Source organism: Acartia tonsa, chromosome 7, assembly GCF_053477335.1.
Source record: "Acartia tonsa isolate MP-2025a chromosome 7, ASM5347733v1, whole genome shotgun sequence".
NCBI classification, from domain to species: domain Eukaryota; kingdom Metazoa; phylum Arthropoda; class Copepoda; order Calanoida; family Acartiidae; genus Acartia; species Acartia tonsa.
The window spans coordinates 20,869,033-20,892,859 of NC_137266.1; the positions used below are offsets into that span (position 1 = coordinate 20,869,033).

The window sequence follows — 23,827 nt, forward strand, 5'->3', positions numbered from 1 at the left end:
GTTGAGATGTCAGAAAACCAGAAAAATATGCAACTAATGTATGGAATTTGGACATACATTCAATTAATTCATGAGAAAATAATATTTGATATTTATTATATTGGACAGTTTTCCTCAAATCCCTAGTTTTGAAAAAAAAAATTAAACGACTGGTCAGTTTTTTGTTGTCTTTATTGTTACGTTAGGCTAGGTAAGGTTAGGTACATTTAGTGGCTGATGGCTCTACATAGTTAGGGACACCTCAGGTATAGGCTCCGCAGGGGTTAGGCATACTAAAAATATTTAATTCTGTGCTCGTTAGGCATTCTGTGCTTAAAATTGTAAATAGCAAAAAAATAGATTTCATGTTAGTTGTGTGAAAGGTAAAGATAAAAATTTCTGACTTTATAAATGGCTCAAAAATGCAACTTATGATGAAATTTCTAGGTAAATCCAGATTCACTATTTGACTGATAATAATAATAGATTTCTGTACCTAATATGAAGCACACAAATCCCACATGATATAAATGAAATAAATAAACAGCATATCCATCCCTTTTCCTAACTAATGTAGTATTCTTTTTCTCGTATCTAGTAATCAATGAATCAAAGAAGCTTGGTCAGACTGACAGTTATAGTAACCCATTATTCTTATGCAGGGAGGTAGGGGACATAGGGAGGATTATCAAACTAGTCCCCAAAGTTTCAAAGAAAATTTTCTTATTCGTTGACTCAACAACTGCTGAGACTTTTATCGAATTTTTATTTCAAGTGTCCAAAAGTTTCAACCACAAATTATAGTCTACAGAAGGGGTTCTTTTGTATTTCATTATTGGAGATGTACATCAATTTACCGGCCATTGTCTTATCCCTTTAGAGCCATGATTCGTAGACTTACAGAATACAAAATACATTGTCTGCATTGTTAAGCCAAGCTTTTCTATATTAAGTTTGTCCGTATGTAACAACAACTATGAACGCTAATTTGGGAATGTTAGAATTGTAATGAAACAGTCTTTCTGTGTGTCTGTATGTCAGTAGCTTAGTATCTTGATAACCGCTGGACCAATAAGATTCTTCACAATGCAGATTTTTCTAGAAAGGTATACCCTTGGAACCACCCTCCGCCAATTGATTCCACTTTTGCTTTATAAAAAAAAATATGGAGGGTTGACAGAGTATCCTCCTCCTTTCTCAAAAGCCCATATCGGCCTGTAGTAGCCGCTAGTATGGAATAACGTATTATGGGGGAAATAATATAAAAGAGTTAAAATGAAAGAATAATTCCCCACTAGATCAATATCATTAACCTTAAATTATCTATGTACCCAAATGAACTAAATAGTGTCAACAAGCTAATGTCGCGTGCTTGTAAAATTCAGGGGTAAAAAGAAAAGAAAAAAAATATCTTTTTTTTCATATGATATCTTGTATTAACTTTTTTCTTTATTATAAGAATTTAATTACAAAATCACGATTAATGTAGTGTTACAACTTTACAAGGCCGAGTAGGTAGATGTTTTTTTTTATACAGCCAGATAATCTGATGTAATTTTACAAAGTTTTTTCTATTTTGTATGTGTTTTCCTCCATCCTTCCGTCAATCTGTATGTCCATGCGAAACTCCAGTGGACTGGAAAATTTTATTGTTAATATAACTTTAATCTATAAATCTCATTGGAGATTCTTTTACTTATAAGGTATAATATAGGAAAATTAACAACACATTTAGTGAATACCATAATGTAAGTATATCTATTTAAAAATTAATCATAAAGCAAGGATGATTACACCCAGAAACAGTGTAGCTTATTGCAAAAAATTCTGACATACAAAATTAGGTGATAGAATAAGAAACAAGACGGACGGACAGACAGACGGACATTTCGAATTACAGAGTAGCTTCGCTACTAATAAATAAAATAAGAAAGCGAGATATATAAAATTTGCTATACAGGGTATGGATAGAGACAGAATTGGTCTTATATAGAGTAGCTTTGCCACAGAAAATTAAATTGAATAATTACCTTATCCTGTTATCCCTGATAAAACTAAAAGTGTGCTATGTATCAAATATCAAATGTCACTCAATGCGTTTCTGGGATCTATTCCCCGCCCAGAACCCCAATTTAGGAATCCCTAAATCCTCCCAAAAAAATATAATAGGGGGGGGGGAGATTATTGCGTTAGCCATTTCCCACAAAATTTATAAAGGACCATAATCCCCCTCTAAGACCTATGATTTACTTAAATTAGTGAAATATCAATATTAACACAATCTAGTTTTGTCGCCATTTATCAAATGTCATACACATATTTTAATCATTATTATTATAAAGTAGTTAGGTGTGTCTTTTTATCCGCTAAGGTCTCGCAAACGGCTTGACTAATAGTTCTCCGATTTTTAAGCCCAATAAAAATAAAACCTTTTTTAAACAAAACTGTGTATGTTTGGGGATAAGTACACTCTCTTGGGACGAGAATTTTTTTTTGAGGGGGTTCTTTTTTATAACTTGTCATATCTTTGAACCTCTCATGCCCTTAAAAACCTGGCCAGGACCAATACAAAGTTTCCTTAAAAATTATATATATTAATTAAACAGTATATTTGTTTCCGAGATCTTACTAAACTCACATTCATACATTGATCCAGTTATTTCATTACATAGGATAATATCCAAAGCTTATACTGTTATCTTTTATAATTATTATTATTTTTTACCTTTGAATCATATAAAAGTCAAATATAGCATACCTATCTTTTTTTTTGAGTTAAAGGGGGGCTTTTTAAAGTTCCAAAATAGATGTTTTTGGGATATTGTTTAAAAAGGGGTGTGTATCTGTAACCCAATATACCTTGTAAAGAACCTAAGCTGAAAATTGGATAATTTTTACCCATAAATAGATATAAATGGGTAATCCTTATAGCAGATTTCAATTAATAGAATGCCTATAACCCATTGACTGTCAGAAAGAGAGTCTAATAACATTTACTTCTTTGTTTATTGAAGGTTTTAGAATCCTTAAAAACAAGAAATGGTAGCAATAAATGAATTATTAGAAAAAATATTTGAAATATCATAAAGATAAAATCTTTTGGTACATGTGTAATGTAACATGTAATACCTAAGTTACAATCATTCTAAATAATTTATAAATTTCTATCAAGCCTTGCTAAAATTCTCAGTTCATAAGCCCCTCCTTGGGTAACTAAATAGCTGTAATGTTTAATTCATGTAACAAAAATAATTTCTACAAGTATCGCTCAAAATTTCTGGTCATGATTTTAAAAATACTTTAGGTTGTGGTATTATCTATATGTAACTCGAAGAGGCCTCTAGGGACACTTGGGGGGAGAGTCAACCCCCCTCCTTAACATTTTCAATTTCAGTTTTGAAAAGATAAAGCAAAAACAACGTTTTTTGGGAGGTCATTTTTTCTAGAGGTGTTTTCTTTTAGGAGAGTGGTGGTATCCTTACCCCCCCCCCAAAAAAAAAAAAAAAAATTTATAAACCTTTCTCGGACTATGAGCTGCTTCATTGTAAAGGAGAACCAAATTGGTTCAGCTATTAGCAAGAACATTACAGCAAGACAGACTAGATACTACTGTTTATATAAGGAAGGTGGACTTCAAATGTCCTAATGTAATGGTCTAAAACTAATTAAATTTATATTAAAATACCTTAATTTTATTAGTTATAATCAGGAAACACCTTATTCTTATACTATTAAATCAATGTTCCCCAATGAGTAGAAGTAACAAGGACAAGTATGCCCACATATTCAAAAATAAAAAAATAAAGTGAGTTTTAAGGCAGATGCAGGGAAATCTTCACAAGAACATTCTGAAGCAGATTTATTCTAACGTACAGGTAGACAAGCATATTGAGTAATAGAGAAGATAACAATTTTTCATAAGTCATTGACAACAAATTTAAGATTCAAAGATGTAAAAGGGCAGGGGGGTTACCGATTTCAAAATATTTTAGATTTTACCACCCCTAGTCGCCTATGACACCCTAAAAACCTATAAATCATCTCAAACTCTTACGCTTAATACTTTAGCTTTTTTTTTACATTTCCTAAGAAATTTTTGGTATTTACCCTCCCCCCCGGGCCCCCCCCACCTCCAATAAAAAAAAATATTTTATGTGAAGTAATTCACCCTAAAAATCGGGCTAATTGTTCTTGACATACAGACTTAACCCCATTCATATATAGAAAAGCTTTGTTTCAACAACAGTATACGTGTATGTTATACAAAAACAGGGATGACAACATCCATAAAAGCGAAGCTCTGAAACGGTAGGACAAACGGACATTAACACTTGTATAATGTCAGACCTGAATAATCAAAATGTGAATGTATAAGAGTCAAAGCAAAAGTGTAAGTAAATTTGTTGAAAAACTGCTTGATACAGGATAATGATTATGGACATACTTACATTTTAGGACTTGATTATAGAGTTGCTTCGCTTATAATATTGTACTTTGTTGTCCCAGGAATCAGTATACAAAAAATCAGACCAATCGGATAATTAGGTCACATACAAATTTGTTGTTAAAAATGTAAAAAAAATCAACATGTTTAAAATGGACGTACGAACATTCTGGTAATGATATAGAGTTGCTACGCTTTCTAACTCGTACCTAACTATTACAGGAATCACCATGCAAAATTTAAAATCGATAGGACAATTCTAACATGCCTAAATTAACGAAAAAAGCTATTTAAAAAAGTAAAAAAATCAACCTGTTTAAAATGGACGTACGGACATTTTGGTAATGATTATAGAGTTGCTACGCTTTCTAAATCGTACCTAACTACTAAAGGAATCGCCATGCAAAATTTGAAATCGATAGGACAATTCTAACATGTCTAAATTAACGAAAAAAGTTATCCGTTACGGACGGACGGACCGACCCTAATTATAGAAAAGCTTCGCTTTTAAAAATGGGGTGGGTAATTATACAGATTTATGTTTTACTTCAAGAGATATAATTTCCAAAATTTAACAACATCTGCTAAATCCCTTACTTAGAAGCGAGGCTTGTACACATTTTGATCTGTTTCGTCTGTATGTCATTATTTTAAAAGTATTTAAAGGTCTTATGGGTAGGATTGTGTAGAGGAAATACACAATCATATATTGTTTAATAACGTATGTGTCTTTCCCCTGTAGGGGCACACTAAGGTTTTAGAAATGAAGCCAATACCTTGCCTAGGACCTATATCAAAGTTCCCTAAAACAGAAAACAGCGAATCAGTCGTTGGTAAGATCTTGAAGGACAGACCAAATAATCCCAATCCTTTGTGTGAAAGGATACCAGAGCTATTGTATGTCAAGTAGAATATTGCAGGGAGTAAGGGAGGGGACAATGGATCGAATATTCAATCTTTAGGAGTCTCAGACTTTGGGGACTGGCTTAAAGGGAATGTGCAAGAATTTAGCAGTTTCTGACTGAGTTTGGGGACTTGCGCAAGAAATGCTGTTACACGCTATGTTAGTTTTGAATATATATAGTTTTGCAGTCAGAGAGTAGTTCAAATATAAATACACGGACCCCCTCCCATACTAAATTTCACTCCCTTCATCCCCACCTCCTTTTTAAAAGTAGACGAGAAATGGAAATGGAGAAGGGAGGTGGGGGAAATAAACAGGATAAAAAGGGGCAGGAAGGCGTGCGGGTCATATACTTGCCCATCCAGCTACACGCCTGCCTGCCCCTTTTTTTCCGTGTTCACATCACTTGCCCCCAAATCTCTTTTCTCTTTCCCTGTCATATGAAGAGATCCAGGGAGATATTTCTAGTAATTAATTACAGAATGGTTATGTCAGTCTGTAATACTGGTAATCTTATTTTCAAATGATTGCTTTTTTTCTTAGAACTTTTTTCTTAGTTTATGGTTTTCTAGATTTAATCAACAATCACTTTACAATTTCCACCATATTTTCGGGATTATTCTGGTTATCATGGCCTTTCTTCAAAAACTTTTAAATTGAATTAATTGCCCATTGTCCCCTCCCTTACTCCCTGAGAATATTGTGAATAGCTGGATTGATATGTTAAGGATTTTCAGCAATGGAAAGTATTTATCATGGTCAGGTTTTGGGCTATTAAGATTACTTTTCATAGATTTTAAAATACTGAGGTCATCTGCCATTTTCAATTAGTTTTAGTAGTCATTCATTATAGTTTTATTTGGTAGATAATTGTCTTTTTCTATTGAGATTATGTAACTTGTTAAAAGAAGTACTTTTTATATTTACTCTTATACAAAAGATAAGAAATTTTTACCTTTTTAAATTGTTTATATACTTTTTACAATATTTCAATAAATAAATTAAAAGATAACAAGTAATTTAAGTAAAATTTATTCAAAATGTAATAAAATTTTTAATTAAAATATAGATTTATTTTATGAAAATGATAATTTAGAAAAATAGAAAAGGTTTAGAGTTCTAACAGATACCCAAAACATCGCAGACGCAAGTCCAGCAATCTAAAAATAGAAATAAGTTTTTATTAAAGAAATAAAAGATCTTCTTTATGTTAAAACTAGAAAAATCAGTTTGAAGAATTTTTCATAAACTTGGAACAATATTTAATTCTGATGTTCCTGTTCGGTATTTTAAAAAAAAATTAAGACCAAGCGAAATTGTTCATTTATAAGGTTAGATTACAATATTATTAGTTCTCCTATTTCAATGGGCAAAAAAACCGAAACTTTAAATCTCCTTCATTTGCAGTACACACAGACAGGCATAAATCTCTTTTAATTTGAACATCCTTTACCTGAAGCTCCCAGGATATCCTCAATGCATTGGAAGATGTCAGCGGCAGAGGAGCAGTCTTCCCAGGCGGCTAAGATAATTAAAATTAATCAAAATTTATAATTAGTTTTTTAGGGGCTTCCATTCCCTCTTCTTCTACTCTCATCTCCCTAATTTTTATGACGTCGCATGGCTTATTTTTATACACTTTGTCCGGTTACAACCCCCTCACTTGTTTTTAAAAATAATTGGAAAAACGTAAAAAAATATTGATTTTTTGTGATTTCTCTTGGGAGGGTGGTGGTACCCTCCCCCAATATAGTTATAAACCTTCCCGGGAACTATAAAAAGCTAACCTGTTAAGGAGAACCCGAGTTCATCGGTTAGCGAGATCCTTCAGTACAAACAAACACACATTCTGTTACTTATTATAAGGATAGATGGGGGTGGAAGTGGGTTTCAATGCTCGACAAGGCACTTTGAGGAAAACCGCCTGTAATTCTATCGTCAAAACTTCATATTTAACTATCCCATCTATGGCATGTAGGTTAAGTTGATGTCAAACTATGTATTTTTTATTGAAAAATCCAGAGAGTGAGGGACATTGGGCTGTTTATTACACTAGTCTCAAGAGCTTTTGAGACTTGTGTTGAATTTGGATTGGTTGATTTATTAATTTGAACGCCCAAACGTTTCAACCGTCAACTGTAATCTACAAAGGGGTATGTTTGTGTATCATCATTAAGGACTTACATCAATTTATCGGCCATTGGCTTATCCCTTTAGATTCCTGAAAAAAAACCATTTTTTTGGAATAATCATCTGGTTTTGACACTTTCCAATAAACAATAACTTTAAAAGAAAAACTTACTTTCGATTTCTGAGACACACATAATGAGTTGGGTGCTTGTGCAGTATGTTACAGGGTTATCCTTTCTATAATAAAATAATAGTTGGGTGCTTGTGTAGTATGTTACAGAGTTATCCTTTCTATAATAAAATAATAGTTGGGTGCTAGTGTAGTATGTTACAGGGTTATCCTTTCTATAATAAAATAATAGTTGGATACTAGTGTAGTATGTTACAGAGTTATCCTTTCTATAATAAAATAATAGTTGGGTACTAGTGTAGCATGTTACAGGGTTATCCTTTCTATAATAAAATAATAGTTGGGTGCTAGTGTAGTATGTTACAGGGTTATCCTTTCTATAATAAAATAATAGTTGGGTGCTTGTGTAGTATGTTACAGAGTTATCCTTTCTATAATAAAATAATAGTTGGGTGCTTGTGTAGTATGTTACAGGGTTATCCTTTCTATAATAAAATAATAGTTGGGTGCTAGTGTAGTATGTTACAGGGTTATCCTTTCTATAATAAAATAATAGTTGGATACTAGTGTAGTATGTTACAGGGTTATCCTTTCTATAATAAAATAATAGTTGGGTGCTTGTGTAGTATGTTACAGGGTTATCCTTTCTATAATAAAATAATAGTTGGGTACTAGTGTAGCATGTTACAGGGTTATCCTTTCTATAATAAAATAATAGTTGGGTGCTAGTGTAGTATGTTACAGGGTTATCCTTTCTATAATAAAATAATAGTTGGGTGCTTGTGTAGTATGTTACAGGGTTATCCTTTCTATAATAAAATAATAGTTGGGTGCTAGTGTAGTATGTTACGGGGTTATCCTTTCTATAATAAAATAATAGTTGGGTGCTAGTGTAGTATGTTACAGGGTAAACAAAACTGAAATAAATTTTACAATTTTGGATATTCTTAGAAAATTGGCTTTAATACAATACAAAACATGCTTTTACAATATCAGAAGTCACACTGGAAAAATTATAGGTATAGTCTCTTTCATGACAACGCCTCTAATTGGGCGATTAGGTGATTGCCCAACAGGGTTAGGCAATTGGCCCCGCACTGGCTAGAAATAAGAGAAAGACTACTGTGAAAATACGACGAAACGACCCTTAAGAAGCGTTGTCATGAAAGGGATTATAACAAAAATAATTATTGACAAACCTGAGCTGGGTGAACTTGGCGGCTTCGGTGACGGCGAAGAGGGCCAGGACAGCAACGAGGAAAACCTTAAATATGATTATCATAATTTACATTTTGGCGGTCTTCCTCAATGTTTTTGTTTACTTTGGGTTAGGATATATTGAATACAGAGTAGCCAATTAGGGCAAGTAATCAAAAAATCATTAATTTAGCTGTTACAGGTATCTTGGGTGGATGTTAACGTTTTAAAAACTTCATATTCATTATATAGTAAAAATAAATTAACAAAATTGTTTGTTTAATAATGTTGGTTCAATAAGAAATATTTAATAAACTATTACAGTAAAGGTTTTGAAAATTAGATGTATTAAACTAAAGAAAAATACTTTTTTTAAAATAATATTTTTACCTGCTTCATCATTTTGTTAGTTTGTGTGGAGATCTATTAGAACTGTTTGTATTTCTGATCTGAACTCCTATTTATGCTTGTCCACTTATCTTCAAGGATGCATATTTGACGTAATAACCAAGGATAAGGGGATAAGAACATGAACAAATAACTCATTTTTACACGTAGCACTAGATAGATTAGCATTAACATTATTACATGTTTTCATTGGAGGATTTTTTTCTCAATGTTTTTCAGTTCAAAGATTTTTCTCTCTATGTTTTTGGAAAAATTCGAAAAAAAAACTAATCTTCATGGGAATCGCTAAAGTTTTGCTAATGTTGATATATCTACTACTAACAAAAAAAAAACATTGAAAATGTTAAATTCTACTCACGTGGCTGCATTTTATCCCCGTATACCTAAATTTTATGGTTCTAGATTATTAGTCCTCAAAATCAGATTCAGATTAAGCTAAGAAAATACAGCGATTTGGGTAAGGCAAACTTTATTATATTTGGATAATCAAAAATTAGTGAAAGCTAAAAGAAAAATGATTCTCAAATCCATTCAAAACGGATAACTATCTGCTGGAGTAGAACTGGTTCTCATCAATACGAAAAAATTATGTCCAGCATCATAGTTACAAATATAAATATGTACAATCATAGATGAAAATCAGTTTTTTAGTCCGTAATTGATCATAAAAGTTATCCTTATATGATATGACAGGGAGGGGGGTATCTTCTCCCCCCTCCCCCCCCCCACCTCAAGGGCCCTTAGAGGCCTATAGTGGTGTAGATGCAAGAAAATTACGGTATGAATGGGTTGTAGGTTTCAGGAGAACTTAGAAATGTCTTAGGTTGGTTTTTGTCTATTTTCTTGACTAGAGGCTAAGGGGGAAGCAACTAGTTAATTTATAACTCAACCATTCTTTTCATAATAATATAAAAATATGGGTTTTAGTAGAAATTGAACAAGGGGCTTATTTGAATGATTACATACGAAGGTAACAGTCGGCACAAAACAAGAAAAGTTGCGTCATTTCTAGTACCTCAAGTCAAAAACAACGAAAATAATGAATTTTAGATCCATTGTCCCATCTCTATATCCCTGTGTAACATTAAAATTTATCTTGTAGGTTAATAAGTAAAAACAAACAATTTTTTTTTTCTTGAGTATATTTAAGGATTAGTATTTTGTATAACTTTTTTTTATTTTCCTTAAACCAAAAAGGGGTGGGGAACAAAAATTTTCCTTACAGTAAATAATTATTTGGGGATAGTCCTTTTCGTGGCAACACACTTTAAGGGGAGATTCATCGTATTTTTCACAATAGCCTTTCTCCTTTTTCTAGCCCATATGTGGGGGGCTCTAACCCTGCGGGTTCTATTGGCTAACCCTGTGGGGCAATCACCTAACCCAATATAACATAACCTAACCTAGAATAACCTTAAATCCATTTTATAAATACGATGAATTGCCCCTAAAGGGGCGTGGCTACGACGAAAGGGACTATTCCCAAATATCTTATAGACGCTTAATGTTTTTAGGTAATAGAATACCCACTGTGTTAAGACACTAAGGGTGGAGATCCCTAGGATGGTTTATTCTTTTATTAAACGCTAATTTTTATTTTGGATCAGTGGCGTGCATAGCGATTCCCTGAGGAGGAGTGGGGGAGGGGGTGAAACCATAGCATTTTTAAAATAAGTAGAAGGCAGGCCTTAACAATTTCAATTTAAAGGGCATTGTTGACATTCTCCTGTATCCCTCAACCGCACGTCACTGCTTTAGACTGCTTCTATATTTTCAAATTTACTCTATAATTTACTCTATAATTCACTTTGTGTGTCCGACCGTCCGTTTGTAACCCTATGGATAAAATGAGATTTTCTCAACTGCTTATTAATTAAGTGAGACTGCAGATACGCCTTACTAAAAGCTGTCTGACCAATACCATGCTATTGACTTGGTACGTCAGTCTGTCGATCATGCTACAAAAAATACATGTAAATAATGATGTGTAAGAGTTTTGTGATTTTCTATCATTCTTATTCTTCCTTACTTGTTTATGACCACCGAATAACTGCTTTATATCTCACTTTGTCAGTTTGTTCATCCTTAATTATACTCTGCCTAATTAAGGATGATATCGTTCTTGTTACTATATAGATATTCATTTTTCATTAAGGAGGTTAAAATAAGTTTTACCCCATACATTGGATTACATTTTCCCTTCTATAAAAAAGCCAATGTGTTATCTCCTTTTACTTCTTTGATAAAAACTGGATTGGATTTGTATTTTCATACAAATTTCAAACTTCTTTATCTTTTTTTCATAGGAAAATCATATACAACTTAATCCTATTCTTATTATGGAAAACAAGCGGACTGGCCGTCGGACTGACACACAAAGCAAGTTATAGAGTAGCTGTCCTACTGCATTTTATGAAAGATAGGACTAAATATTTTCACCTAATTTCTAAATCAATCTAATATTTGATTTTTTGCTTATTTTTATATTATTTGTTATTGTTACACGAAAAATTAAAATGCACAATAATATATTAAATTAAAATTTTATTTAATTTTTTCTTACAAATCACAGATAAAGCATAATGAAACAAAATTTCAGATTAAATCAGTTTTAGATTCTAACATCCAATGACGTCACAGACACACTTGAAGCAATCTGAAACAAAAAGAAATTAAAATAGTGATAATCAATATTTGAAAGTAATAGGATCAGTGTCTGTCTGTGTGGGGAGCGAAGGATCTCTCTAGCCGCCAGAACAATATGGGTCTTCTTTATTGTAAAGCCTCTTTTTGAGAAAGGGAGGGTTTAAAACTATTTTGGAGAAATCCTGAAAGAAATCTTAACCCCCCACAGAAATTTTTTTTTATTAAATGTTACCTCCCTCCCCCCCTTATTGTTTTCCACAAGCGCCCCTAAAGGCCCCCTGTGGGCCAAAAAAAAGTACTGTACCTGTGGCACCAAGAATATCCTCAATACATTGGAAAATATCAGCAGCTCCGGTGCAATCGTTCCAGGCAGCTAAATAATAAAAAAATAATTAATACAATATTTTTGTCATCAGAAACTAAAAAATCCTATAATTGATTATGTTGAAATATAGAAAGATAATTCAAAAGTCCAACACTTAATTATAACTAACTTATTATTAAATAAAACTTTGCCTAAATATGGCAGATGTTCTACAATTAATCAAATCTTATGAATGAAACCAGTTTTGAATATTGTTCTGGTATTATATATTATCAAAGTAAAAAGTCACACATCCTTGATTTTTGGGGGGTATTTTTCCCCTTGACAATAAAATAATAACCCACCCCCCCCCCCATGTTGTCAGTATTAAACCTTACACACCTCTGGATTTTGGGGATTGAAGTGTGTCAAAAATTATAAGGGAGATGTCAAAATGTTTATGTTTCGCGCACCCCCCTGGCAAACAATGTGCACGCCACTGAATGTAAATTTACAAAGCATTACTTACTTTCAATTTCATTAACACAGGATCAGGGTTCGGAAGCCGCAGCCGCAGCCTCAGCCTCAGCCACCATCAGCCGCGCGGCTTACGAGAAGCCTCAAAATCAACCGCGCGGCTTCCTCAGCCACCCAATAAGCCTCAGCCTTAGTCGCAGCCGCGCGGCTTAAAGAAAACATAAGCCACTGTAAGCCTCAGCCGCATTCAGCCACTGTAAGCCTCAGCCACTGTAAGCCTCAGCCACAAAACTCCAATTCAGCCACATTAAGCCTCAGCCGCACTAAGCCTCATTCAGCCAACGCCCCTCTAAGCCTCAGCCGCAATCAGCCGCGCGGCTTATAGTTGGGGAAGCCTCAGCCACACTCAGCCGCGCGGCTGTTAATAATTTGAAGCCGCAGCCGCACTCAGCCGCGCGGCTTCAAGAAAGCCTCAGCCGCAGCTGCAAAGTTATGATTATGCCGCAGCCGCAGCCGCGCGGCTTGATATTTGTAAGCCGCAGCCTCAGCCGCAGCTTAATTTTTTAAATTCAGCCGCAGCTTTGACACAGCCGCGCGGCTGAGATATTGTAAGCCCCAGCCGCAGCCGCAGGTGCTAAATTAGTACAAGCCTCAGCCGTCAATTCAGCCGCGGGGCTTAATTTTCATTTAATTTTGTCTGTCTGAAGCTTAAGATCTCAGCAACCACTGAACTGACAATGTTGTCCTTCTCAGGAATCCTTTTACTAAAGTAACAGGATGTCTGTGTGTCTGTACCGATTGATCTCTCTAACCGCTGAACCGATCGGGTTCTCCTTAACAGGGTAGCTTCTCATAGGTCCTGGGAAGGTTTATAACTATTTTTTTGGGGGTGGGACACCCCCAACCCCCCAAAAAAATTAAAAATCCCCCCCCCCTCAAAAAAAGAAAAATTTTTTAAAATTTTTTAAACTAAAATTAAAAATGAGGGGGGAGGCCCCCCCCCTAAAAAAAAAAAATTCCCCCCCCCAAAAAAAAAATTTTTTTTTTACTTTTCTTTAAAAATTTAAAATAAGAAATTGGGTTATTAAATTTGACTCTCTCTCTTCCTCAAGTGCCCCCTAGAGGCCTCTAGGGGCGTAGCCGCTAGTTATATATATATTGACATTGGATGGTTTTGAGCTAATTTTGGGGTGGGGGTCTGACATTTCCATCGCCCAAAAATAATTTTTTTAAATGTTATACTTTTAAATTTTTTTATATTCTTTTATAAAAATTTTATCTTAAGTTTTTTTTAAAATTACAACATAGAAACTACCATCTCGAACAACTACAAAAAGTTTGAACCTGTAATGTAAGAGCTCCAGTAGCGCAATCAGTTAGCGCACGGTTCTTCTACACTGTTATGCCGGGGTTATAAGTTCGAATTTCACCAGGAGCAATACGTTTTTGAACGTTGATACTTATGAATATTATTGAATACTATTTATAGGGTAACTGCCCAACTGACGTTTGCCTAATTTTATTGTTTTTAAAAGATACAAATTTTTCAGAATTTACTTAATATTCACTATGAATTTGTATTATCTTAAATTTTTTTTCTTGTACAAGTGGCCTATTTAGCTCAATGGTAGAGCACTCGTCTTGTAAACTAGGGACCGTGAGTTCAAACCTCACAGGGGGCAATCAATTTTTGTGATACTCAAGTTATATAGTAGCTTCTCTATTATTTTTCCGTTTAGGTACGCAATACTTGTTCTATATAATTAAGCTTCTCCTACTTAGATATTTCTTCAATTTTAAATGTATTTAATACTTTGTGGTTGATGAGAGACACTGAAAAAGTTATGCAAAAAAAAAGATTTATACATATTTCATTTTTCATAGTATTTTTAAATTAATGAAAATAATTAAATTAAGATTTGGGGAGGGGGGAGGGTGTGTGTGTGTGTTTATTTTGAACACAAATTATCCTAATATGTTTTCTAACAAAAATAATTTAAACAGCGATGTATTTTACTTTTTAAAGTTGGTTAAAAAAAGGTCTGTAAAATGCAATAAATTGTCCTGTATAATATGCAAAAAAATCTACATAATCTTTATGTACTCGATAGATTGAAATAGTTAAATGATTATCATATATCATCCGATTTTGTTTATTTTACAAAGATGCTTACTAAAATTGATTTTATTTTCGAAACTGCAATTATTATAAAAAAATGTTTCTTTATCTTTATCATTATGTTATACAATTTCTGAATTTATAAGCAATACATGAATCGATATATTATTACTTTGATGTTGTCCATATTTTCATGTACTCTGATAAAGAAATAATCTCAGCTGGCTAAAATAACAATAACCCCCATACACCCCCTTTAATCCATCTCTCCCCTCTTATGGGATATATAAATGAACTGGCTAATAAATGAGGTCCATAATTTTATTAACAAATTTTCTTTTTTTTAATATATCCACATATTCTATTATATAAAGTGGTAATGTGAAGCTTCTTATTGATCCAGGGAAAGTTTATAATATTTTGGGGGAAATGTATCTTTTCCCTCCCAAAAAAAGATGACCCTCAAAATAAATTATTTTTGCTTCCCTTAAGTATTCCTAGAGGTTTTAGGGGCGCAGACACTAGTATCCTTTAACCATTAACTCATTACATATTAAAACAGGTTTTAAAAGTATGTACATAAGAGTTATACCTATGAAATTTAGCACCCAATAATTTATTAAATTGTGATATTTAGACCTAAATTTTTCTTCAAAATTTCTGTCACCTTTGGTCTAGGGGTTAGTGTGGCAGTCGTGTGTTGGAAAGGTTCTTGGTTCAATTCCACCAAGAATTGAATGTGATTAAAGTTTTTATTCTGCTATGGACATTGGGACAATGGACAATAATTTTTGTTTCCTCTCATTTATATTTAGTTATTTTCCTCTCAAGTTGAAAAAAAATTTTAAAAGGAGGGTGGATATAATGTGTAAAAAAAGATTAGAGGAGATTTGTTCTAGGTAAACTTACTTTATTTGTAATATTATTAACTAAAGAAGGTGTATCAACTTTTTTTTTTATAGCTAGCCGGTTCTTTTAGTAAGTAGTAGATGTAAAATTTTTCATAGAATTCAGATATGCAATCGGTTTTTTTGTAGACCTCTTATTTTTTAAGTAATTTAAGTTTTTAAAAAAAAAAATTAAGTCGATTTTAAGGTACTAAAATGCAACAAAAAAAAGAAAGAAAATGGCCATTATGAACAAAAATAGTAAGATCTTTAATTTGACACCTTACTTTTTCAATTTTGTCAGGTAATTATTGAAAAAATCGATTTTTTTAAACACACGAGAATAAAAACTTTGACATTAATTTTATTATTTCACAGGTAAAAAAATATGGGTTCATATATACCTTTAGAATCAGAAAAATATTACTAATTCATTGTAAGCAAAATTGAAAAAAAAAGTTTACAATATAGTATATAAACTACAATAAAAGGAATTATATGAAAATATCATATTATATTGTAAAGGCAACGTCTTAATTCTTGAATTGAGTATAAAAATGGGAAGGGGGTAAAAAGGGGGTAAAGAGGGGGTAAAAAAGGAAGACGATAGTGTTGCCTGAACAAAAAATACAATTGGCCATTTGTTTAATTTTTAATTTTTTTTACTTTTTTTCAATTTTGCTTACAATGGATTCGTAATATTTTTCTGATTCTAAAGGTATATATGAACCCATGTTTTTTATGTCTGTTTGAGAAAATATTTAGGTCTAAAGTTTTTATTAAACCGAGGTTAAAACCGACTTAATTAATTTTTTAAAAAACTTAAATTACTTAAAAAATAAGAGGTCTACAAAAAAACCGATTGCATATCTGAATTCTATGAAAAATTTTACATCTACTACTTACTAAAAGAACCGGCTAGCTATAAAAAAAAAAGTTGATACACCTTCTTTTAATATAAAATTGCTTTACACCTATGTTCTAAGGGTTAGTGCACCATAATGTGTAAGAAAGGTTTTCTGTTCAATTCCACCAAGAATTACATATGATTGTTTCTAAAACCTTGTATAAAGTATAGGGAGTTATTTTGTCTGTAGATTAAGAATTCGATAACTACTGAACTAATGAAAACTTTTTAAATTGCCTTTTCCAAGTTTTTGAATTTTTTAAAAAACTAAAATTAAAACTGGTGGGTGCTCAACCAAACTCCCCCCTATTTTCCCATAAAAAAATAATAAAAGTCACCCTTCATCCCCCCAAATTTTTTTTTCTTCTGGGATTCGAACCCGGATGATAGATGGTTCAAAGCTGTTACCGTACCAAAAAGCTATCAGAGCTTCAATATTTCAAAATGAAAATTTGTCTTATTTTTAGATCATTAAGTATTATGATGTCTGTTTGTTTGTCTGTCTATATGTTTGTACTACAGGATCTCACTAACTACTAAACCGATATGGTGCTCCTATTCAGGGTAGTTTCTTATAGGTACTGGGAAGGTTTACAACTATTTTGGGGGAGGGTACCATCACACTACCAGAAAAAAATTGCCTTAGAAAAAAAATTAAACATCACCCCAAAATTAAAATGGGATTTACTCGCCCCGGCCCTCCCCACCCAATAAAAATCACCCTACCCCCCAAAAAATTATTTTAATTCAGTTCTTCTTTTTCCAGTACCTATTGTTTAGTATTTTTTGTAATAACTTCATAATTACATTGTCATTAAGATTATGTGACATAAAAAGTTAGTCATAAAAATTATACCCATGAATAATTGTAATAAAAAGCACTTTTGTAAAAAAAACATTTTTCATAAGAGGTAAGTTTTTATGACAAATACATTTATTGCAAGTGTACATATGATAAGCATTTTAAAGACGATTATTTTTAAGACAAATTTAACTTGCGTACCATGGCTCAACATGTAGCGCATCTGCTTGTCATCATGGAGGTAATAGGTTCGAATCTTGGCCAGACACTGCGTTAAAACTGAAGACGTTAAATAGTTCCTACTGCAGCTATGCCAGGTATGCAACATGTAAAGTTAGAGTATGAGGATTTCCTTGGCTCGTAAACAGGCGTAACTCATTACCATAGGACTTTCTGGCAGGTAGTTGGTTGCTGGATAGATGTCACTTAAATTGGAAAGAATTGGTTCCCCTTAATTATCCAAGGTTCAACAAGAAGCGCATCTGCTTGTCATCAGGGAGGTAATAGGTTCGAATCTCGGCCAGACACTGCGTTATAACTGAAGACATTAAATGGTTCCTACTGCTGCTATGGCAGGTGTGCAACATGTAAAGTTGGAGTTGGAGGATTTCCTTGGCTCATAAACAGGCGTAACTCATTACCATAAAACTTTCAGGCAGGTAGTTCAATAAAAAAAAGTTGCTGGATAGATGTCACTTAAACTAATACAGAAAAGGAAAGAATTGGTTCCCCAAGGTTCACCAAGTAGCGCATCTGCTTGTCATCAGGGATGTAATAGGTTCAAATCTCGCGCAGACACTGCGTTATAACTGAAGACATTAAATGGTTCCTAGGTGCTAGGTGTGCAACATGAACAGGCGCAAAGGAAAGATATAATTCCCCTTAGTTATCCAGTGTTGTTGGACCTTAAGTTAATGTCATAGAAACCCTCGACCGTGGCTCAACATGTATCGCATCGGCTCGTCGTCTGGGAGTTGATAGGCTTTGTACTGCATCATAACTAAAGATGTTGAAATAAATTCCTACTGCTAAAAAACTTGTATAAAACTTTGGGTACCAGTATAAAACTTTGGGTATCAGAATAAATTTTTGTCTATTAGTATAAAACTTTGGGTACCAGTATGAAACTTTGGGTACCAGTATAAAACTTTGGGTACCAGAATAAATTTTTGGCTATTAGTATAAAATTTTGGGTACCAGTATAAAACTTTGGGTACCAGTATAAAACTTTAGGTACCAGTATAAAACTTTGGGTACCAATATAAAATTTAGGTACCAGTATAAAACTTTGGGTACTCGTATAAAACTTAAGGTACCAGTATAAAACTTTGGGTACCAATATTAAAACAAAATTTTAGATATTAGTATAAAATTTTGGGTACCAGTATAAAACTTTGGGTACCAGTATAAAACTTTGGGTACCAGTTTAAAACTTTGGGTACCAGTATAAAATTTGGGTACCAGTATAAAATTTGGGTAACTGTATAAAACTTTGGGTACCAGTATAAAACTTTGGGTACCAGTATAAAATTTGGGTACCTGTATAAAACTTTGGGTACCAGTAAAAAACTTTGGGTATCAGTATAAATTTTTAGTACCAGTATAAAACTTTTGGTACCAGTTTAAAACTTTGGGTACCAGTATAAAACTTTGGGTACCAGTATAAAACTTTGGGTTCTAGTATAAAACTTTGGGTACCAGTAAAAAACTTTGGGTACCAGTATAAATTTTTAGTACCAGTATAAAACTTTGGGTACCAGTTTAAAACTTTGGGTAAAAGTATAAAACTTTGGGTACCAGTATAAAACTTTGGGTTCTAGTATAAAACTTTTGGTACAAGTATAAAACTTTGGGTACCAGAATAAAATTTGAGTACTAGTCTAAAACTTTGGGTACCTGTATAAAAACTTTGGGTACCAGTATAAAACTTTGAGTACTAGTATAAAACTTTGGGTACTAGAATAAAACTTTGGATACCAGAATAAAATTTGAGTACTAGTATATAATTTTGGGTACTAGTATAAAACTTTGGGTACCAGTATAAAACTTTGGGTACCAGTATAAAATTTTGGGTACCAGTATAAAACTTTGGGTACCAGTATAAAACTTTGGGTACCAGAATAAAACTTTGGGTACCAGTATAAAATTTTGGGTACCAGTATAAAACTTTGGGTACCAGTATAAAACTTTGTGTACCAGTATAAAACTTTGGTTACCAGTAAAATTTGGGTACCAGTATAAAACTTTTGATTCTAGTCTAAAACTTTGGGTACCATTATAAAACTTTGGGTACCAGACTAAAACTTTGGGTACCAGTATAAAACTTTGAGTACCAGACTAAAACTTTGGGTACCAGTATAAAACTTTGAGTACTAGTATAAAACTTTGGGTACTAGAATAAAACTTTGGGTATCAGAATAAAATTTGAGTACTAGTATATAATTTTGGGTACCAGTATAAAACTTTGGGTACTAGAATAAAACTTTGGGTACCAGAATAAACTTTGGGTACCAGTATAAAACTTTGGGTACCAGTATAAAATTTGGGTACTAATTCTGAATCAAACATTTGAAAAAATCCTGCTGTCCTCCCCCCTCTTCCCTCCACTCTTATTCTCACAACCCCTAACCACCCTCAACTCTCCAAAAAATGTCCTAGAATGCATTTAAAAAATCCAATTTAGCCGAAGCCTCAGCTGCAAAGCTTATTTTATAATCAGCCATAAGATCAGCCGCAAGGCTTAATATTGTATTCAGCCGCAGCCGCATTCAGCTGCGCGGCTGAATTTAATTCAGCCACAGCCTCAGCCGCACGGCTTTCAGTAAGCCGCAGCCTCATAATCAGCCGCGAGGCTTAATTATGTTATCAGCCACTCTCAGCCTCAGCCTCACTCAGCCGCGCGGCTTAATTTTCTAATCAGCCACTGTAAGCCGCAGCCGCTATGAGCCGCGCGGCTTTCAGTAAGCCGCAGCCTCAGCCACAAATCCTTCAGCCACTGTAAGCCTCAGCCACCCTCAGCCACTCTAAGCCTCAGCCGCTCGAAGCCTCAGCCACAAAATTCCAATTCAGCCACTGTAAGCCTCAGCCACCCCAATTCTTATTAAGCCTCAGCCGCATTCAGCCGCAGCCACTCTCAGCCGCACTAAGCCTCAGCCACTCTCAGCCTCAGCCACTTCCATAACTTTAAGCAGCCGCAGCCGCAGCCGCAGCCGCAAATTAGGATTCAGCCGCAGCCGCAGCCGCGCGGCTGATAGCGCGGCTTCCGAACCCTGCACAGGATACAAGTTCAGATGTGGTGCAGTAAGTCACTGGGGTATCCTTTCTAAAAATAAATGAAAAATTAATGCTTAAATTTGATTGGACCTCTAATTAAATAAATCAGAAAAGATCATTTTACCTATAAAAAGTTTACTTTTAACAAAATAATTATTCTTATTAAAAAATTTCTAAGAAGTTATTTCTTATTTTAAAACTTTGTTGGTGCTTTCCCTTTACATTTATTTTCTTAACCCTGCAGGTCCTATACCTGCAGTTAATTAACACTGGGGGGAACCAAGTTTATAAATTAACCTAACCTAACCTTACCTAAAGTACTAGTGTTTCCCCTAAAGTGCTCGACTAGGCACCTAATGGGAAACCACCAATTTTTATCATGTGAAACAATTTATAGATATGATTATAATTACCTGAGCTTGGCAAACTTGGTAGCCTCGCTGACAGCAAACAGGGCCAGGATGGCAACAAGGAGAACCTAATAAATTTAACTATATAATTGAGACTGCGTGTATGTATGTTTATTAGGATCTCACAAACAAATGGGCCCATGAATTCTAAATTTCAGGAATATGATATGTTTTTTGATTTATTATATATTATTGATAGGTCTTCTCAAATAAAAAAGAAAGCAAAGAAAATCTACAGTTCATTATAATATTGGTCATTTTACAAACATTAATTTTAATATGATATCTTATAAACCATTTAATGAGTACAAGTAGTTTAAATTTTCTAAATAAAGTTAAAAAATTTTCCATTGTAACTTCAAACCCGATTAATATCCATAGAATTAGAACAAGTTCTTAGCCACACTGAAAAATCATGTACAGCATTGGATTACAGACAATTTTCTGCGAATGTTAAAGTGAATAATCATAAGTTCTGTTAGCCCGGGATTTCAGCCCCTGAGGGATAACAAAACTTGTTTTAATCTTATATTTTCATATCTGCGAAAAGCTGCCTGTAATACGATGCAATAAATAACTAGCTACCTGTTTCATCATGTTATGATTTGTGTTTAGTTTCTAGATCAATCAGAACTAAGTAATTACAATGAAAAATTTAGTTTTTATGTATTTCTCTTATCTCGCATTACTAATGTATTATTAGTTTTATTAATACTTCATTTTTTGTTGATTAAAAATTATGAGATTTGCCTCTCTTCAAGTATTAGAGTCTAAAATAAGAGGGTTGTATCCACCCTCTTATTTTTGCCAGGAGGTGAATTTACTCCCACTTCTGCAACCGTCTGGTTTTGCACTAGTCTTCAATAAATTTCCATTGCAAATCCTTAACCTCTGATATGCCTTTACAAATATATCTTAAAAGTTACGACTTTGGTTTCTTTATTCTTTATCTTGTCGTGTTTTTTTTAGTAGCGAAGCTACTCTATAATTTGCTTTATCCGTCAGTCCGTCAGTCAGTCCCTAACGCTATGGGGGAAATGGGATTTACTCAGCTCGTAAAAATGATAAAAGGCTGAAACTTTTTGACAACATTCCCATCATTAAGGAGCACAATTAACTATAAAACATCGATGGCGGTCAGACCACTTTTAAGCAGGTTTTAGGCTATTTTTATATTTTTTAGATTTTTCTCCATATCTTTGGTGTTTATGATCCGATTTTCAAAATGTTTTCAGATATAGATATCAAAATCAAATTTCTCGTCGATTACAGGAAACAACCATGACAGTCCAACTGCCTTTTGCAGGTTTTAGGCTATTTTTATATATTGTTTTAGATTTTTCTCCATATCTTCGGTGTTTATGTTCCGATTTTCAAGATTTTTTCGGTTATAGAAATCAAAATTAAATTTCCGGTAGTTTTAAGTAAAAAATCGTGACGGTCAAACTGTCTTTTCGCAGGTTTTTGGCTATATTTATATGTTTTACATATTTCCCCATATCTTTATTGTTTTTGGTCCTAATTTCAAACTTTCAAACCAGTATCAAAATAATTTTTCTCATTGTTATGAGCATCTTTTATGTAATTTACTTTGACTGTCGTCATCATACAAATAAACCAAGGTTTTGTGTTTATTTTCTCCAATAAATCTATTCTTGAATTTTAAAAAAATCACTTTAAATCTACTTGTATACGATTTTTGTGCTTCGCTACTTATGGATGTTGTCATCCTTGTTTTTATCCTTTTTGCTAGCCAGCCACGATGTGTTATCAAAATCAAAATCAACGTATGGGATTTTTATTCTTAGGACAATTATTGTGTTCATTAAAATAATAGGTTGTGCGAATGTGTATGTGGCAGTATAAATCGATATATTATTACTTGGATGTTGAACCAGATTTTATCGTACTCTTCCATGATATCCTTATACTAAAGTAACAGGATGTCTGTTTGTCTGTGTGTTTGTACCAAAGGATCTCGCTAACCGCTAAACCGATCGGGTTCTCCTTAACAGAGTAGCTTCTCATAGGTCCCGGGAAGGTTTATAACTATTTTGGGGGAGGGTACCACCAACCTCCCAAGAGATATCGCCCCTAGAAAAAAATTCACTCCCCCAAAAATAATTTTTTTTAAATTTTTTCAAAGTAAAGTTGAAAATAGTCGGAGCACCCCCCCCCCTTAAAAAAGTCCCCCCCGAAAAAAAAAATTTTACTTATTCTTTTTAAATTTAAAATAATAAATTAGGTTATCAAATTCGACTCTCCCCTCCTCAAGTGCCCCTAGAGGCGTCTAGGGGCGTAGCCGCTAGGTAAGGTCAATTTGGTAAATCCTTTTTCTTTTAGCCTAGGCTAGTCCATAAGTCTTAGGGTCTCGTAAGTCTTACACATTCCTCTATATGACATATGACTTTATGTAATTCTAAGAAAAGTAAATAATTTATCCGAAGTTAGTAAACATAAAATATGATTTTATAAGTTTTCAGCAACAGAAAAAATATGCTCTAAAATGCAAAATGAAGTTCAAAATATTTTTTTGTGTATTTGTTTTGCCTAAGAAATGAATTGATATTATTATATATTTGTTAAAGTCTAAAGATATTAAAATTAAGTTTTTGACCTTGTTACTTACAGCATATCAAAAAAGGTAAACAAGATCAATAAAAACAAGAATGAGAACATTGCAGTGAATATATACAAAATACTATTATGTTAGAAGGTTGACATAATTAAGGTTGAATAATTGCCTAGGCCCTTAACAGGCGCAACTCATTACCATGCACAGGAATTTCAGAACAAGATCGTTTAGATCA

General features: G+C 33.4%; 1 protein-coding gene, 2 long non-coding RNA genes and 1 other non-coding gene across 7 annotated transcripts in view; 1 reads left to right on the top strand and 3 right to left on the bottom strand.

The window, feature by feature from the left end:
* The window catches only part of LOC145323998 (EH domain-containing protein 1-like), a 303,862-nt gene that overhangs the window by 238,827 nt on the left and 41,208 nt on the right, over positions 1–23,827 (bottom strand). The window lies entirely within an intron of this gene.
* Positions 6,344–9,475, bottom strand: LOC145324002 (uncharacterized). Its single transcript, XR_013881165.1, has 5 exons — positions 9,175–9,475; positions 8,787–8,851; positions 7,630–7,694; positions 6,781–6,849; positions 6,344–6,487 (listed from the first exon to the last, which is right to left on the bottom strand). It is a non-coding gene; the product is annotated as an uncharacterized LOC145324002 (long non-coding RNA).
* On the bottom strand, positions 11,724–21,734 carry LOC145324003 (uncharacterized). Its single transcript, XR_013881166.1, has 6 exons — positions 21,603–21,734; positions 21,021–21,085; positions 20,607–20,656; positions 12,672–12,686; positions 12,143–12,211; positions 11,724–11,848 (listed from the first exon to the last, which is right to left on the bottom strand). It is a non-coding gene; the product is annotated as an uncharacterized LOC145324003 (long non-coding RNA).
* TRNAT-UGU (transfer RNA threonine (anticodon UGU)) lies at positions 14,230–14,301 on the top strand. Its single transcript has one exon. It is a non-coding gene; the product is annotated as a tRNA-Thr (tRNA).